Below are 19,432 nucleotides of genomic sequence, written 5' to 3' on the forward strand. Positions count from 1 at the left end.
GCTGGTCTAGTGCCGGTTGCCATTGGTGGTGGCTGGGCTGCCCTGTAGTGGGTCTGCTCCCACTGCCTGTGTGTGTGTCCTGCAAGGGGCATCACATTCGTTCCAAAGGTCCAGGCTACATGGTCAGGTAGACCATGCTGGACCTGGGAATCTCCCACAGGAGGATTCCATTGGCATTAGCATGGTCCCTGTAGGACCCAATGTCCTTTGGCAGTGTCCTACCGGTATACATGATACCTTGGCTCTGATCACACATAGTCGAGCCTGCATTACACATTCTAGCACTTGCATCACTTTTGGGTGTCCTGGTTTCAACAGACATGGTTACATTAGGCATTTCACAATCTCTATCATTATTGATAAGCATAATAAACTTGTTCTTAACCTTACTGACACCTGCATTCATCTCATTAGTCACATTAGTTAAACCAGCATCACAATTCATGGTTACATTGCATACATTTTCATACTTGCACCCTTTAATTGCATCTTTAGCTTTAAAGTTCGTGTCCTCAAATAGTTGGAACTTTCCCTTTAAATTTTTTTGGTTACCGGTCTCCTTTAAGGGAGCCTTCAAATCCGATTGGCTGCTCGATGTCACATGATGCTCCTCCATGTTGACTCGCATTTTGATTGTAGGTCTGCTGCTCACCAAACAGCAGCCATTTTATGGTGCTCCTTTCTTCCACGTTCTTGTGGTGTTGCAGCTATTTTGTGGTCTTGTTGCAGGCAGGCTGTGGTGGTCTTTTCTTCCACATGCTTGTGGTGCTGCAGTCATTTTCTGTGGTCTTGCTGCAGGCAGACTGTGGTGGTCTTTTCTTCCACAGCACCACTTCGCCTGATGTGGACCCGGTTCATCCAATTCCTGCCCAGCAGCATGGGACCATTGCCGGCTACAATCCACAGAGGGAGTTTGTTCAACACGGCACCTTGGGAGTCCTGGATGTCTACACTGCCAACGATTTGGATTTTACCTTTGGTGTAGGTGAGCTTTGCCTCGACAGGAAACAGTTTTGATCGAGTGGCAGGATTCCTCTAAATTTTTTCAAAGGTCTTTTGGCTCATCACAGACTGGCTCACCCCTGTGTCGATCTCTATGGAGGTGGTCGCCAAACTCACACGGTGCAGCTAGTTTTCTTCAGTGTGCAGCATACTTGGCAATTTCTTGGCCCTCAGGTCGCCGGTAAGTGTAGAACCGGTGCCTGGCTGTGAGGATGCTTTCTTTCGATTTTAGTTGTTCCTGTATGATTGTTACAAGTTCCTCATAGCTTTTGGTGGTTGTCTTCTCCAGGGCTAGTAAGTCCCTGGTGAGACTGTAGATGGTGGGCCCACAACTGCTAAGCAGGATGGCCCTGTGTTTGTTCGGTAGAATGGCCGGTGTGTCCCCGGCCAGGTCGTTGGCAATGAAGAAGTGTTCCAATCTTTCCACAAAAGTGTCCCAATCCTCCCCCTCCGTAAATTGCTGAAAGTTGCTGAGGTTAGACATGTTGAGCGTGTAGTTCGTGATCCCGTATTCCCGTCGCCAGTTGTAGTGTATGCAGGCGCCTTTAGTAATGACTCCATGAGGCAGGGTATGGTGCTTAAACTTTGCAGACTTGCAGTCCTTTATTAGCAGCTCCTGAGTGCCCACAACAAGCTGTGTGTTCCTTTTTATACTGGGTTACCTGCTGTGTGCAGGCAACCCCTGGGTCTCTAGCAACAGCACCCTCTTGTGTACCAGTAAGGTGTGTGCAGTACAAGGGTACATTCAATGTTGCATACAGTGTTACAGACATCACACAGTAAACAGGCATGCATACACACAGATAACATGCAGTACACTTGAAAAATGAGTAAAACCTCAAGGCTGGTATTATCTTAAAACAAGCTGCTTAATATTACCCCTGAGGGTTTTTAATATATGTGAACAACAACAATAACAGCAACAACTTGCATTGATCTCGGATTACATAGGATATACGGCACAGAAACAGGCATTCGGCCCAACCAGTCCATGCTCGTGTTTATGCTGCACTCGAGCCACCTCCCATCTTTCCTCATCTAACACTATTAGCACAACCCTATATTCCCTTCTCCCTCGTATGCTTATCTAACCGCCCCTTAAATACATCTAAACTATTCGCTTCAACCACTCCCTGTGGTAGCCAGTTCCAGATTCTCAGCATTCTCTGGGTAAAGAAGTGTCTTCTGAATTCCCTATTTGATTTCTTGGTGACAATCTTATAGTGATAGCCTTTTGTTATGCACTTTGCCACAAGTTGAAACACTCTACTCTGTCTGTACCTACTCTATCATGATTTTAAAGACCTCTATGAGGTAGTCTTCTCTTTTCAGGAGAAAAGAAACTCAGCCTGTTCATCTTTTCCTGATAGTTGTACCCTCGCAGTTCTGGTATCATACTTGTAAATCTTCTCTGCAGTATCTTCAGTGCCTCTATATCATTTTTTATAACATGGCGACCGAATTGCACACGGCACTCCAAATGTGGTCTAACCAAGGTTCGATACAAGTCAAACATAACGTCACTACTTTTCAATTCTATCCCTCTAGAAATAAACCCTTGTGCTTGGTTTGCTTTTGTTATCGCCTTGTTAACCTTACATTCTTATTTTCCAAGTAATATGTGACCTCCCTATTTTCCTACCAAAATGTAATACCTCACATTTATCTGTGTTGAATTTAATGTTACCAATTATATGCCCATTCTGCAAGTTTATTAATGTCTTCTTGTAATTTGTATATCCTCAGTATTGGCTATCCTGCCCCTATTTGGTGTTATTCGCAAATTTAGAAATTGTGTTTTTGATTCCAAAGACTTAGAGCTACATTTTCCATTATTTTTGCATGCATAATGCCACTTAACGTCCATTTTAATGCTGAAATGAGGTGTAACACCCAGATATCGCCCAGTTAGTCACAAAATGCAAACTGACACCCATTTTTCGGATTTATCACTGAGCATTACTTTCGCCATGTACGTAACGGCGGGAAAAAATAATACCGCCCGCCCACTTTTTTGGGGCGGAATCATCAGAATGGGTCAAACCAACGGCCATAATATCGTCCAGCGTTACTTTCGGCACGTAATTAATGCCGAGATTCAATAATACCGTCGGCCCACATTTGCCGAAACTAGCGCCCAACGTCACTTTCAGCACCTCGCACACATCTCGCCCACAAAATCGCTCGCCGAAAACATCGCTCTCAAAAAGTTGAACTATTGTGAACTAATCACAGCGGTGTGGACGCCATTTTGCAAATCGCAGGTCGCTTCATTGAACAGGTTGCTTCAACTTCAGAGGAGTTTGGATTGACTCTGGAGTTCTTCTCAGGTGAAGTGACCATTTGAACAGACATCTTTTCATACCGTGGACGATTGAGTTTTACTGTAGGTGACTTTTAATGTGAAAATTTATTGCTTGTGAACAATCGGCATTGTACTTTTATTGGAGAACCAGTGGGAAGCTGTTCAACGTACGCCGTCTCCAGGCCAGGTCCAAGACCACCCCAACCTCTATCGTCGACCTACAGTACGTGGACGACGCCTGCGTCTGCGCACATATAGAGGCTGAACTCCAGGACATAGTCGACGTATTTACTGAAGCATACGAAAGCATGTGCCTTATGCTAAACATCAGCAAGACAAAGGTCCTCCACCAGCCTGTACTTACCGCACAGCACTGGTCCCCGGTCATCAAGATCCACGGCGCGGCCCTGGACAACGTGGACCACTTCCCATATCTCGGGAGCCTCCTATCAACAAGAGCAGGCAACGAGCTCCAACACCGCCTCCAGTGCGCCAGCGCAGCCTTCAGCCACCTGAGGAAAAGAGTATTTGAAGACCAGGCCCTCAAAGCTGCCACCAAGCTCATGGTCTATAGGGCTGTACTAATACCCACCCTCCTGTATGGTTCATAAACATGGATCATGTACAGTAGCCACCTCAAGACACTGGAGAAATACCACCAACGATGTCTCCGCAAGATCCTACAAATCCCCTGGGAGGACAGACGCACCAACATTAGCGTCGTTGACCAGGCCAACATCCCTAGCATTGAAGCACTGACCGCACTTGATCAGCTCCACTGGCCAGGCCACATAGATCGCATTGCCAGACACGAGACTACCAAAGCAAGCGCTCTACTCGGAACTCCTTAACAGCAAACGAGCCAAAGCTGGGCAGCGGAAACGTTACAAGGACACCCTCAAAGCCTCCCTGAAAAGTGCAACATCCCCACTGACACCTGGGAGATCCTGGCTAAAGACTGCCCTAAGTGGAGGAAGCGTATCCGGGAGGGCACTAAGCACCTCGAGTCTCGTCGCCAAGAGCATGCAGAAATCAAGTGCATGCAGCGGAAAGAGCGTGCGGCAAACCAGTCCCACCCATCCCTTCCCTCGACAACTATCTGCCCCATCTGTGACAGAGATTATGGTTCTCGTATTGGACTGTACAGCCACCTAAGAACTCATGTTAAGAGTGGAAGCAAGTTTTTCTCGATTCCGAGGGACTGCCTATGATGATGATGACTTTTATTAGAATAGGGCCAGCCATTTCTCAGCCTGCATCGATTACAATGCAGATGTTGTAGAGTGCAAATTGCACAACATCTAATCCATTGCATTATGTGCCCAATCTAAGACATGCCAGACTGAGGAGGCGGTCCAGACCATACACACCCCGCACTTAGAGGCAGAAGCGGTCTTACCTTGACTTATCCGAGAACACCTGCCTTCGGATACTGTGCTTCCACAAAGTGGTTATCAGTGAAATATGCTTGCTCATCAGGTCAGATCTACAGTTTGCCAGCACCTTCAGAACATTTACACATCCGATTCCGTTCAGGCCTCCGCGGTCGACATTTCCCCTCTGTCTCAGCATGCTACACATTGCTGCATTAGACAGGTCATGGAGGCCCTGTACGCACGTAGGATGGACTTTACCAGCTTCCCTATGACCACGGAGGCTCAGACTGACAGGGCTGGAGCATTCTACCTCATTGCTAAGTTCCCCAAGGTGCAGAGAGCAATACAATGTACTCACATCGCCATGTGGGGGCTCCTTCTCAGGACCCAGAGGTTTTTCGCAACAGAAAAGGATTTCGCTTCCTGAAGGTCCAACTAGTTGTCGACCACAACCAGATAATTATGGCAGTGAATGCCAAATATCCGGGCAGCTTCGATGAGGCTCACATCCTGCGTGAGAGCGCTCTCTCTGACATGTTTACCAGTCAGCCACAAGGTCAATGCTGGATGCTTGGTGACAAACGATATGGCTTAGCCACCTGGCTGATGACCTCGCTGCGTGACACCCACACTGAGGCCGAGAAGCGATACAACGAGAGCCACAGAGCCACACGCAATGTGGTCCAGAAAACAATTAGTGTGCTTAAGCAGCGCTTTAGATGCCTGGAGCACTCAGGAGGGGAGCTACAATACAACCCTAATCAGGTAGCTCAATTCGTGGTCGTCTGTTCCATGCTGCACAACCTGGCTCTCAGGAGGGTCAAGAATTACCAGAAGAGACTGATGGTCTACCTCAGGAGAGAGAGGAAGAGGAGGACGAGGGGCTGGATGCTGACCTCAGGCCAGACAATCAAGCTGACTATGCAACCATACCCACTACCCACGCCAGACCGCAGGAAAGGGCCCGTGGTGGCTACATAGCTGGTGGCTACATAGCTGCAAGACTCTTATGTTAGGAGTTCATAAATGAACGATTTGCCTGAAAGAACGTTGCTGTTATTGACAAAGCTGACACACTACTGTGTGTGCAGCTCAGACATCAATGGTGGGCATCACCTTGGTGCCAGTTAAAGTTTAAGTAGATTCAAGTTAAGTATAATTATACCCTTTCATGTTAAGGAATCACCAGTGTGTGACGGTTCAGCTATCTGAGATAATGCACAACAAGGTTCTGTAGAATAAAAAGCATTTAATATGGCCATTGGTCTAAAATCATAAGTATCACAGGCAAAAATACATCACTCCCACCCCACTTTTTCAAACATTTACATCAATCAAATGGTCAACATGTCCAACAACACATAACACAAATGCAAACCAACAGGGTGGCCCCCCTCCCCCCCATACATTACATAGAAACTTAGAAAATAGGTGCAGGAGTAGGCCTTTCGGCCCTTCGAGCCTGCACCACCATTCGATAAGATCATGGCTGATCATTCCCTCAGTACCCCTTTCCTGCTTTCTCTCCATACCCCTTGATCCCCTTAGCCGTAAGGGCCATATCTAACTCCCTCTTGAATTTATCCAATGAACTGGCATCAACAACTCTCTGCCGCAGGGAATTCCACAGGTTAACAACTCTCTGAGTGAAGAAGTTTCTCCTCATCTCAGTCCTAAATGGCCTACCCCTTATCCTAAGACTGTGTACCCTGGTTCTGGACTTCCCCAACATCGGGAACAATCTACCCGCATCTAACCTGTCCCGTCCAGTCAGAATCTTGTATTTTCTATGAGATTGCCTCTCATCATTCTAAACTCCAATGTATAAAGGCCCAGTTGATCCAGTCTCTCCTCATATGTCAGTCCAGCCATCCCAGAAATCAGTCTGATGAACCTTCGCTGCACTCCCTCAATAGCAAGAACGTCCTTCCTCAGATTAGGAGACTAAAACTGAACACAATATTCTGACTGTAAGCTTTGACTACAACATTCCCGGTAAAAGTAACATACCTCACATCTGCTGATAGTCACTCATGACTCTTTCAAATCAAGTTATATAAATACATAAGTACATGTAAATAAATGTAATACTTTTGCGGATCCGACATGGTCGTTCCATCGTTTGCGGCATTTGTTACCCTCATGCACCTTGTTGGTCGCTGACGAGACTACTTCTGCTATCTCGGCCCATATCTACTGGTAGGCCTTTGGGGTGGGCTTCCCACACCCTCACTGGGTCAAATCACCCCAGCGTAACTCGACCTCCTGCAGGAGGGAGGCATTTGCCTCGTCTGAGAAGCTCCTCACTCTTTTGCGCCCTCCAATGTGCTCCTCTCCCAGCTCACTGCTCTCGCCAGTGTCAGTCTCCATAGCATCCTGTTTCACCTCCTCCTCTCCCTGCATTATAGGCACTGAAGGGGAAAAATGGGAAGGCTTCTCTTCCCACGAGCGGGCCCTCTGATATAAAGGGTCGTCGCTCGTCCCAACCCACGTAGCAGCCCTCGAAGTTATTAGACAGAGACGGATGGCAAGGTATAATGATCTTTAATTACGGACGTCCGGAAACACTTCTCATCACAGCTGCCTGTGAGTGGAGATGTTCCCCGAATAGCAAAATCGTACATCATTTATACCTCCCTCGATCTCTAATTGGATTACCTTATTAGTAATATTTTGGATTGACAGACCAGGATCTCAAGGCAACCTTAGGCCTTAACTGGGATGACCTCATTGGATTAGAATTTGCTGATCGTACATGGCGCCTAAAAGTCTGTTTATAGTCTTTTCACAGAGTCTTATCAGTATCTGTTCCATGGTGTCTTACCTTGTCGGACTGGACGTATCTTAATGTTAGCTAGTGTTCTAGTACATCAATTTTGAATCAGAGACCTCTGGGTCCTTGGTACTGGAATATGTTAGAATGTGTGAGGTCAGCCACAGACCTTCTGCCCCTTGTGCTGAACCGATGTAGAAGCCGGCACTTTAAACCTTATTTCGTTTATACCCCTAATGCCAATTTTCTCTTACATTTCCCCCTTTTGGCCCTTGGCTATACGCCAAGTAGGCCATATTCTCCGGAAACTACTTCCCTGTGGGCAGGTTCCAGATATGTCCGTTCGCCCGGGTGGCCATCTCCCAAACTTCAGGACCTTCTGTGACTTCTCCCGCAGGGCTATACAAGATAAGTCCTTCCCTCAGAACTGGTTAAATTTTCGTCCCTTATTGTCTTAATCATTGTGCGTGTCCTAATGTGTCGTTTGGCCTGTTTAATTCATGCACAGGTTAACCCTACCAGTACCATCAGGACCAGGCCCTGTATTATTACAAGTACATGTGATATAATCCTTATCCATGGGTGAATCTGAATATCAAGTTCAATGTTCCACAGTTTTGAGCACCAAGGCTGGTCGGCCAGCATCGCGTTAGTGTCCCTTTGTAGGTTGTCTATTTCTTCCATCAGCCGGTTTTGGATTCCTTGCACCAATTGTAATTGTTCCTCACTTAATTTGGGTATCTATTTTCCTTGCGGTTCCCATGCCACCTACCTGTACCCTTCTTGGAGGGTATCCGTGACCGTTCTGTGGATAATTTCCGTTGTCTCTGGATGTATGTGGTATCCATTTATGTCTATTTTTCCCATGGGCCTGAAACAGAACTTAGGGTTGGTGATGACACAGGGGGTGGCTCCTCCCCTGGTCTTAATCATCAGGTTGGCTGCTTCTGTGCTCACGCACAAATCTCCATTCCCTTGTGGAGCAGCGATTGTTTCGGAATCGCGTTCGAGAGGAGTGATACATAGCATGCATCCGTTCCATCTTATCCTTGTAGGGCCCTACGTCATCACTTCCAGTAACCAGCACTTCTGGCAGCCTTATGTCATTAGTTCAAAGGGGGTCAGTCCGGTAGTCTGGATTGTGGTAGTAACCCAACCCACCCCTGTCCGGTCTCCTCGATTGCCTTAGCCAGTGCTGTTTTTAAAGTCCTATTCATTCGCTCTACCAATCCGGAAGACTCCGGGTGGTATAGGATGTGGAATTTTTGTTTAATCCCTAACAGGGCGCAAGCTTGCTTCATGATTTTTCCCGTAAAGTGTGTACCCTGGTCTGAGTCCAACTGTAGTGGCATTCCCCATCTGGGTATTATTTCCCCGGCCAGGATCTTAGTTACTGTATCAGCGGTGCAGTTTCTAGCGTTGAAGGCTTCTACCCATTTTGTAAATTGGTCTGTTATTACCAGACAGTACATTTTTCCCCTTTGGCTAGACAGTGGCTCAGTAAAGTCTATTTGTATGGCTTCCCAGGGTCCCTTTGGGCGAGTTTGGTGTCCCAGCCGGACCGTTATCTTTTTTCCCCGGGTTGTGTTTAGCGCATGTTATACATTTCCTACAATGGTTTTCTCTGTCTCTACCCATTCCTTTCCCCCACCAATATCGTGACATGGAGTGCATCATGCCGGTCCTACTGGTATGGGTGTATCCGTGGTAGAGACTCAGTAGGTTCTGTTGGATACATTCCGGGGCCACGACATTGTCATTTTTTCTCCAAACTCCATCTGTCCCCCTTTTAGCTCTGTTCTGTTCCCACCCTTCTGTTTCTTGCGGGGTGGATTCTCCTTGTATCTTGAGTATGTTTACTTCCTCCGTTTGGGTAATAACATGAGCCTATCGGGGCGTTACTAGTCATATCTAATTCAGCTGCCTGATTGGCAGCTTCGTCTGCCAAGGCATTTCCCTGCAGGTGCCTGTCCGTGATCTTTAAATGCGCTTTAATTTTTATCACTGCACATTCCTGAGGGAGGAGGGATGCTTCTACCAATTCCTTAACTATTTCTTCGTGCCTAATGGGTCCCCCTCCCGATGTCACGTACACCCGCCTCTTCCAAGCAGTCATGTAATCATGTACCACCCCGAAGGCGTAACAACTATCGGTGTATATGTTGACCCTTTTCCCTGCTGCTAATTTTAATGCTTCAGTGAGGGCTACCAATTCCGTTACCTGAGCCAATAGGTTGCCCTCTAAGGGTCCCCTTTTCCTGACTTGTCCATTTTTGTCCACCACTGCCCATCCTGTTCGTGGGGTTCCGTCTACATATCGACGGGATCCATCCACATAGAGGTCCCTATCTGCCTTTTCAAGCAGGGTTTCGCTAATCTGACTCCCTTCCCCCCTCATTTCCCGTGAGACCACAATGGTGTTCTTTACTTTCGGTGACTATCCATCCTGTGGGATTATTCCCGTTGTCCTTTATTATTGGGGGTAAGAGCATCGCTTCCCAATTGGCGCGCCATGCGTCGGATACGGTTCTTAAGCTTCCTGTGTTATGTCACATACCCTCGTGGAATTACTTATGTAAGATGACCTGCCCGGTCATCTATAGGCTCGCTGGCCCTCATGGCCCACGCTGCACAATCGAGAGCTGCGACACATCGGGACAGCCCTGCGGCCACCAGTCCTTGTTTCGTGGATAGTATGCCACGGGCCTTTGACTATCCCCATGTTCCTGCATTGTAATGGGTCTCACTATGGTACATATACAGGTGGAAGGGTCTATTCTGATCCGGCAATCCCAAGGCAGGTGCACTCATACGGGCTTGCTTCAGTTGTATAAACACCGTCTCATGAGGGCTACCCCAGTCGACTGGTTCCTGGGAGGGCCTTTCTCCTTTTACTAGGTCCTGTATCAGTTGGGCCATCTCCGCATACTCCGGAATAAAGTTCTGCCAATAGTTTAATAGTCCCAATACCTGTCGGACCCCTTTTACCGTTCCTGGTCTCGGCATTGTTCTAATAGCCTTCTTCCGATCTGCGGGCATTCGTGTATTCCCTTGGGCTACTACGTAGCCCAAGTACGTAACCTCCTCCTTTCCCACCTGGGCTTTCCTAGGATTTGCCTTCAATCCCGACGCTGTAAGGCCCCTAATACTGTAGTTAGGGCCAACATGTGTTCTTGCCCAGTACTTGAAACGATAAGAATATCGTCCACATACTGTAGTATAGTGCTTCCTTTTCCTACGTCCAGGGGTTCCAGGATTCCTGACAATGCCCGGTGGAATATGCCCAGGCTATTGTGAAACCTTTGCGGCACCCTGGTCCAGGTATACTGTTTCCCCTTTACAGTGAAGGCAAACTTCCTCTGTGAATCCTCATCCAAAGGTATAACCCAGAATCCGTTCGCTATGTCGAGTACAGTAAAGATTTTATGTTCTGGGTTCAGGCTATTGAAAATAGTGGATGGGCTTGCCATAATTTGATGTTCCCTTGGGGTGACCTTGTTCAGGGCTGTATAGTCGACAGTGAACCTGTAGGTTCCGTTGGATTTCTTTACCGGCTACATCGGTGAATTAGTGGTGGCAGTTACGAGCTTTACCAACCTTTGTGCTTCTAATTCTTACACTATTTGGTGGATGGCTGCTTCAGCCTTGGGTTTTAAAGGATATTGTCTGTGAGCCTTATGTTCCGGCCCGGTAATTTTGACTGGGTCAACTCGGGCCAGCCCGTAATCCTGTTTGTGCTGTGCCCACAGAGCCGGGTATAGTCGGCATACGCTGCCCCACATGCCCTTCGTTTCCCACTCGGGCTGTCTCGCTGCTGCTGATGTCCCGGACAATCAAACTTCTGTTGGGTCTGGCGTTTCTTTCCCCATATTATCCGATTATGCTGGGGATCTATAAGTGCCCCTACTTCCCTCAGGGTGTCTATCCCTAGTATGTTGCCTTCCGGGCTAGGGCAGCACCAAAATTGGGTGGGTATCATTATTCCCTGTATCTCTAATAGTACTACTTCGCTTAATGTTGCTTTTTTGGATGATCCTCCTATCCCTTGAATATTAACCGTGGTTCTTGTAAGAGGGAGTTCTAGATGAGTTATGGATACCGACGCTCCCGTGTCCACTAGCATGTTGCACTGTTGGCCCCCTAACACTGCACTAATAAACATACGGGGATCTAGCATCGGCTGTCCCAACCTTCCCTTGGGAGCCGGTAACCTCTAACGGGTACTGGCCAATTTAAGTAAGTTGATGAGCTCCTCGTTAGAGGGTGGCTCTGGAGGGGGTGGGGCTGGCAATGTTGTCTGTCAGAGAATTTCCATCAGTTCCTCACACGTGATAGGCGTCCCTGTCTGTTTTCTGGTTTGCTGGGGGCCCTTTCCTGTCGCCCCGCCTCCCGCTGCTCAGCATCTTTTTGCTACGTGTCCCAGTTTGTTGCAGTTATGGCATCTGGGTCTATCCATCCCTTTTTCAGCCCCCCTTTGTGGGCAATATCTGCTAAAATGCCTGTCCTGATGACATGTGTAACACATCAAGAGGGCTGCGCGAAGGTCCCCCCTACCTTCCTTTTCTCCTGTCACTAATGCTGCCACCTCTATCTTGGCTACCTTTTCCTTTTGCTCGGCCTTTAATTCCTCCATGTTTTGTGCCCATTCTAAGATTTCATCATAATCATCTATCTTGAATCCCAGTTAATTATTTTTTGATGTGCCTCCCCCAGTCCATCCTTAAACATTTCTAAAAATGCCGCGTCCTCTTTATTGGGGTTGTTAGCACCGGAGTGGTCCTTGTACTCAAGCCATATCCGCTCTCCATATTCCCCTACAGTTTTGTTCGGTTTTTGGATTACTTTTAATATCCTGCTCCAATTAGTTCTTATTGGTCCCCAACATTCATCCATCCCATGCTTGAGATCTAGTATCCGCTGTGCCTCAGGTCGCATTGGGTTTCCCATCGTCATCCAGTCGCCGTTTTGCACAGCTTGGGTAGCCCTTTGCCAGTTTACATTACCGGTTTTGGTCTTTACCAGATCGTGTACATCTCCTAGGGTTAGATTATGTGCATCGAACATTTCCTCAACCTTTTTCTAGAATTCTGTATTTATGCTATTTGGTTTGGGGGTGGGTAAATCTTTTAGCAGTGTCTGTCTCTTATGCGGGGTGAGGGAAACTTCTTGTATGGTGATGTGACCGGGTTGCTTCCTGTGTGTAGGGGTGGTGGTAGTATGTACGGGAGCTGCCTGTACGTACCCGGCATAGACCGGGGGCCCTTCCTGGATCCTGTTATTATCTTGGGGCTCCCCTGCCTGTACCTCTTTCAGGGAGGGGTATATTTGGGGTACTGGAGGGGTTATTTTTGGGTCAGGTATTGCTGATGCGCACTGTAGGGTTTGTCCATTCTCCTTCACAGCCTTTTCTAATTCCTTTATTTTAGTTTTTAATTCCTGAATCAATTCAGTGTGGGTATCTATTTCTTTTACCTGTTCCCAGTAACAGGTAAGGATAATTACTTGGGCCATTTCAACCTTGTGTTTGGTCTGACTATCCCACCATTTTTTCTGTCGATTGAGGGTATCTGTGGGCTGCCACCCTTTCATAGAAACATAGAAATTAGGTGCAGGAGCAGGCCATATGGCCCTTCGCGCCTGCACCGCCATTCAATAAGATCATGGCTGATCATTCAACCTCAGTACCCCTTTCCTGCTTTCTCTCCACACCCCTTAGTCCCTTTGGCCGTTAGGGCCATATCTAACTCCCTTTTGAATATATCTAATGAACTGGCCTCAACAACTTTCTGCGGTAGAGAATTCCACAGTTTAACCACTTACTGAGTGAAGAGGTTTCTCCTCATGTCGGTCCTGAATGACTTACCCCTTATTCTTACTGTGACCCCTGGTTCTGGAACTCCCCAGCAATGGGAACATTCTTCCTGCATCTAACCTGTCCAATCCCGTCAGAATGTTCTAAGTTTCTATGAGATCCCCTCTCATTCTTCTAAACTCCAGTGGATAGAAGCCCAGTTCTCATATGTCAGTCTTGCCATCCCGGGAATCAATCTGGTGAACCTTCGCTGTATTCCCTCAATAGCAAGAACGTCCTTCCTCAGATTAGGAGACCAAAACTGAACACAGTATTCCAGGTGTGGCCTCACCAAGGCTCTGTACAACTGCAATAAGACTTCCCTGCTCCTATACTCAAATCTTCTAGCTATGAAGGCCAACATGCCATTTGCCTTCTTCACCGCCTGCTGTACCTGCATGCCAAACTTCAATGACTGATGTACCATGACACCCAGGTCTCATTGCACCTCCCCTTTTCCTAATCAGTCACCATTCAGATAATATTCTGTCTTCCTGTTTTTGTCACCAAAGTGGATAACCTCACATTTATCCACATTATACTGCATCTGCCATGCATTTGCCACTCACCTAACCTGTCCAAGTCACCCTGCAACCTCTTAGCATCCTCCTCACAGCTCACACCACCACCCAGCTTAGTGTCATCTGTAAACTTGGAGATATTACATTCAATTCCTTCATCTAAATCATTGATGTACATTGTAAATAGCTGTGGTCCCAGCACTGAACCCTGCGGCACCCCACTGTTCACTGCCTGCCATTCTGAAAAGGACCCGTTTATCCTGACTCTCTGCTTCCTGTCTGCCAACCAGTTTTCTATCGACGCCAATACATTACCCCCAATACCATGTGCTTTAATTTTGCACACTAATCTCTTGTGCGGGAACTTGTCAAAAGCCTTTTAAAAGTCCAAATACACCACATCCACTGGTTCTCCCTTGTCCACTCTACTAATTACATCCTCATTTCTTCCATTAATATTGCGTATTTTTTTCCCAGCAAATTTAGTAGAGACTCTTTTGGTCTCCAGTTACATTCTTCCTCCTTTTTTTGTTGGGCTGGGTTTCTATTCCCTCATTGGTTTTATTCGCCTTTTTACTAGTCGGGTTACCCATCTTACTTTGGGGAAGGTATTCCCTTTAATTCGTATTTGAGATGCAGGACGTCGTCTATATGTCTCCCCTTGGCGCCGTACACTCGTACTGCCACGCTTCTGGGTCAATATGTCTCGTCTCTGCGGGAACGTCGTCTATATGTCTTCCTTTTGCGCCGAACACTCGTATTGCCACGCTTCCAGGTCAATATGTCTCATTCCTGCGCCGTGCGCTCGTACCGCTTGGGTCAATAGGCCTCGTCCATATGTCTTCCCTTGCATCGTACCCTCGCACTGCCGCACTTCCTACATGCGCGCATCTCAGAGTATGCCTTTTAATCCCCTCCCACCCCTAGATCGTCCCTGTCCTCTGTCTCCATCCCTCCGGGACCCGCTACAGATGGTTCTTTGTACAGATGTCCTTCCCTCCCGGTTTACAATGCCACAGCTCTAACTTGAATGTGGTAAATTAAACATACTCACCCCAACAGCTGGATCATTGTTCCGTTTTGGAAGTTCTTGTACCCTGCTCGCAGAGTCAAATTGAAGGGGAACAATGGGAAGGCTTCTCTTCCCACAAGCGGGCCCTCTGATATAAAGGGTCGACGCTCGTTCCAACCCGCATAGCAGCCCTCGAAGTTATTAGACGGAGAGGGATGGCAAGGTATAACGATCTTTAATTACGGACGTCCGGGAACACATCTCATCACAGCCGCCTGTGAGTGGAGATGTTCCCCGAATAGCAAAATCATACATCCTTTATACATTTCATAGACTCCTTCACTCCCCGGTACGACTTCCCTCGATCTCTAGTTGGGTTACCTTATTAGTAATATTTTGGATTGACATTGACAGACCAGGATCTCAAGGCAACCTTAGAACTTAACTGGGATGATCTCATTGAGTTAGAATTTGCTAATCGTACATGGCGCCTATAAGTCTGTTTATATTCTTTTCACAGAGTCTTATCAGTATCTGTTTCGAGTTTTCCATGGTGTCTTATCTTGTCAGACTGGACATACCTTAATGATATCTAGTGTTCGATTATAACAATGTTGAATCAGAAGCCTCTGGGTCCTTGGTACTGGAATATGTTAGAATGTGTGAGGTCAGCCACAGACCTTCTACCCCTTTTACTGAGCCGATGTAGAAGCCGGCACTTTAAACCTTATTTCGTTTTCACCCCTAATGCCAATTTTCTTTTACAGACACCAAATTCAGGCAAATATCTGGCTGGTAACAGCTAATTTTTTTTTCCAATTTGCTTAAAGCTTGAAACTCTCCCTCCTTCCTCCCAAAGCAACCACACCACACCCACACATGCCTTCACTCCCTCTCAGCTCCCTCTCTATCTGTCTCATCTTCTGCGCATGCCATGATGACCCTTGACCTCCTGAATCATGGGAATCACGTGTTGCCATGCCGTTGCTAAGGACGGCGACACTTTAGGGCAGAAGACCAGAGGGATTTAACGCTACCATCCATATCATGTCGCTCGCGGTAATGCCCAATTTCAAAAATGGAGACTAGGGGCTTTGAGAATGGGTGACAAGCCAGTGATCTGAATACCCATTTTTACCATCCACACCGGAAAGACTGCTCATTTTTGGGTGATCTGCATAAAAGTGTAAAATCTAGCCTTGTGACCCCTAGTTCTAGACTTTCCAGGCAGGGTAAACACCCTCTCAGCAGCTACCCTGTCAAGCCTCTTAAGAATTTTATGTTTCAATCAGATCACCACTGATTCTTCTGAACTCCATGGAATATAGGCCTAGTCTCCTCAATCTCTGCTCATAAGACAATCCCCCATTCCAGGAATCAGTCTGGTGAATCTTCGATGCACTCTCTCTAAGGTGAGTTTCTCCTTCCTTTGGCAGGGAGACCAAAACTGTGCACAGTACTCCAGGTGTGGTCTCACTAAGATCATGTATAATTGTAGTAAGACTTCTAGGGTCCGAAATTGCCCCTTCCCTCAAGGCTTGTTACTGCCGGAAATTGGCGGCCACGCAGTGGAGTGGAATGGCCGCTGATTTTTTGTCGAATGGCTGCCATTTTGAAAATTGCCCTCCTGCAGTATTCTGGCGGTGACCTGCTCCCCCTACTGCCGCTCCGCTGCTGCTGATCCATCCTAAGTGCATCATCAGAGCGCGCTCTGGTGTGCCCTCGTGAACGCAAAATTTCACACTGAAAATTTTGCTCTCGCTGCTCGGTGCCACCGACAGCTTTTTCTGTCAGTGCATTGTATTTGCAATGCTTGTAAAATGGTAGTGCAGCTGCCATTAAAGGGAAGGACCTACTGCCATGGCCGCCATCTTATTTTTTTTTATCGGCCGGCTGCCATGTCAGGCCGACAATTATGCCCCTGGGTTCGGCCGGACCGCCAACAGTTAGCCTGGCACTCCACTTTGGGTATCAGGCCACTGGGCTGGCCAAAGCTCTCCCTGGTGTCCCAGTGGACCTACTGTAAAGAATTTCAGAGCTTGCAACGGTTCACCTCTTTAAGTGAAGGTTCACCCCTTTAAGCGTCAGTATGATGACGTCATCAGCGCTACGCTAATCAGTGACAGCGGCGGACACTCCGCCCACCTCCCACTTCCGCCCCTCTACTTACCAAACTTCTGCTCAACGCTGCACATTCATCCCCATTATTACCGATTTCCAGGCCACTCGGAAAAAAAAGCCAAAGAGCAGAATTTCACGCAAGAGGCCACCATTTCTACGGCTGTGGTAAAAACAGTCGAAACATGGTAGGTGCGCCGCGTTTTTGGTGGGTGGGAAATTTGGTCCCTTTTACTCTTACACTCAAAATTCCTTTTGTAATAAAACCTAACACGCCATATGCTTTCCTAATTGCTTGCTATATGTGTATGTTAACATCCTGTCATTCGTGTACAGGGACACCTAATCCTTCTGAACACCAACATTTCCCAGTCTCTCACCTTTTAAAAAATATTCTGTGTTTATATTTTTCCTATCAATGTGGATAACTTCACATTTCTCAACATTATATTCCATCTACGATGTACTTGCCCAGTCACTTAACCTGTGTATATCCTTTTGCAGCCTCTTTGTGTCTTTATCATAGCCTACTTTCCCACTTAGCTTTGTATTGTTAGCAAACTTAGATATATTACATTCAAATCCTTCATCTTATTTATTAATATAAATTGTAAATAGCTGAGATCCAAGCACTGTTCATTGCCATACCCCACTAGTTACAACTCAAGAATTACCCATTTATTCCTACTCTCTGTTTTCTGTGCTTTAACCAATCTTCAATCCATGCTAATATATTACCCCCAATCCCATGAGCCCTAGTTTTGTGCAATACCCTCTTGTGTGGCACCTTATTGAATGCTTTTTCAAAATCCAAATACACTACATCCACTGTTTCCCACTTATCTACCTTGCTAGTTACAACCTCAAAACTCTAACAGATTTATCAAACAAGATTTCCCTTTCATAATTTCGTATTGACACTCCCCAGTCATATTGTAATTTTCTGAGTACACTGTTACCATGTCCCTAATATAGATTCTAACATTTTCCCTGCTGATGATGTCAGCTAATTGGTCTATAATTCTCAGTTTTCTCTTCCCCCCCCCGCCCCCGCCACCCGCCTTTCTTGAATAGCAGGAATAAAATTTCTGCTTTCCGTGAGGAACATTCTACAATCTAGGAAATTTTGGAAGATGAAAAACAATGCGTCCACTATCTCCGTAGCCACTTCTTTTAAAACCCTAGGACGAAGGCCATCAGGTGCGGGGATTTGACGGCTTTGGTAACAATAATTCTTCCAGTACTGTTTCTTTAAGTTCCTCATTCTCAGCAGATCCTTGCTTCCCCACTATTTCCAGAATGTATTTTGTGTCTTCTAACCTGAAGACTGATACAAGATATTCATTTCCTTTTTCCCCATTATAATTTCTCCTGTCTCTGCCTGTAATAGACCCATGTTTACTTTTGCTAATCTCTTCCTTTTTACATACTTATAGAAGCTTTTACAATCTGTTTTTATGTCTCTTACTAGTTTACTCTCGTATTCTATTTTCTCTCTCTTTATCAATTTCTTTATTATTCTTTGCTGAATTCTAAAATCCTCTCAATCCTCAGGCTTACTACTCTTTTTGGCAACATTATCCGCATCTTCCTTTATTCTAATATTATCTTTAACTTCACTTGTTAGCCATGGTTGGACCACATATCCCATGGCAGCTTTTGATATGTCCTTACTATACAGTATAAATGCACACAAGGCCCATACATGAGAGAATGTCACTCTGTGACCAGTTACCTTTATTACCAAGACCTTAAGTGGGGAAGGTGGGTGGAGCTTCCCCTTTTATACCTGAAAGTCCAGGTTAGGAGCGTCTCCCACAAGTTCACCCCCTTGTGGTCAATGTTCTCAAGGTGTACAACTTAGGTCAGCTGATACATGGGTTACAATGATAGTTGAATACATGACAGTTTTATTCCTTAAGGGAAAGTACATTCATTGCGAATTATGAATTATTTAAAAAAAATGTTGCCATTTCTTATCTACTGTCATATCTTTTAGTCTAGTTTCCCAATCCACCTTATCTAACTCGCCCCACATTTGCTTTGTTCAGATTTAAGACCCATCTTTCAGATTTAATTAATCACTCTCAAACGCAGTATAAGGTTCTAACATATTATAATAGAGACTCCTTTACTACAAAGTTCTTAATTAAGCCTGTCTCATTGCATAATACTAGATCTAAAATAGCCTGTTCCCTAGCTGAAGGCACAGCAATTAAAATTGGGGATGCACGAGAGGCCAGATTTGGAGGAGCACAGAGATCTTGGAGTGTTGTAGAGCTGGAGGAGGTTACAGAGATAGGGAGGAGCAAGGCCATAGAGAGATTTGAAAACCAGAATGAGAATTTTAAAATCGAGATGTTGCCTGACTAGGGGCCAAAATAGATCACTGAGCACAGGGGTAATGGATAAACAGGATTGGTGCAAGTTAGGATACAGGAAGCAGAGTTTTGGATGAGTTCAAGTTTAGATAG

This window comes from Pristiophorus japonicus, chromosome 14, assembly GCF_044704955.1.
Source record: "Pristiophorus japonicus isolate sPriJap1 chromosome 14, sPriJap1.hap1, whole genome shotgun sequence".
NCBI lineage: Eukaryota > Metazoa > Chordata > Chondrichthyes > Pristiophoridae > Pristiophorus > Pristiophorus japonicus.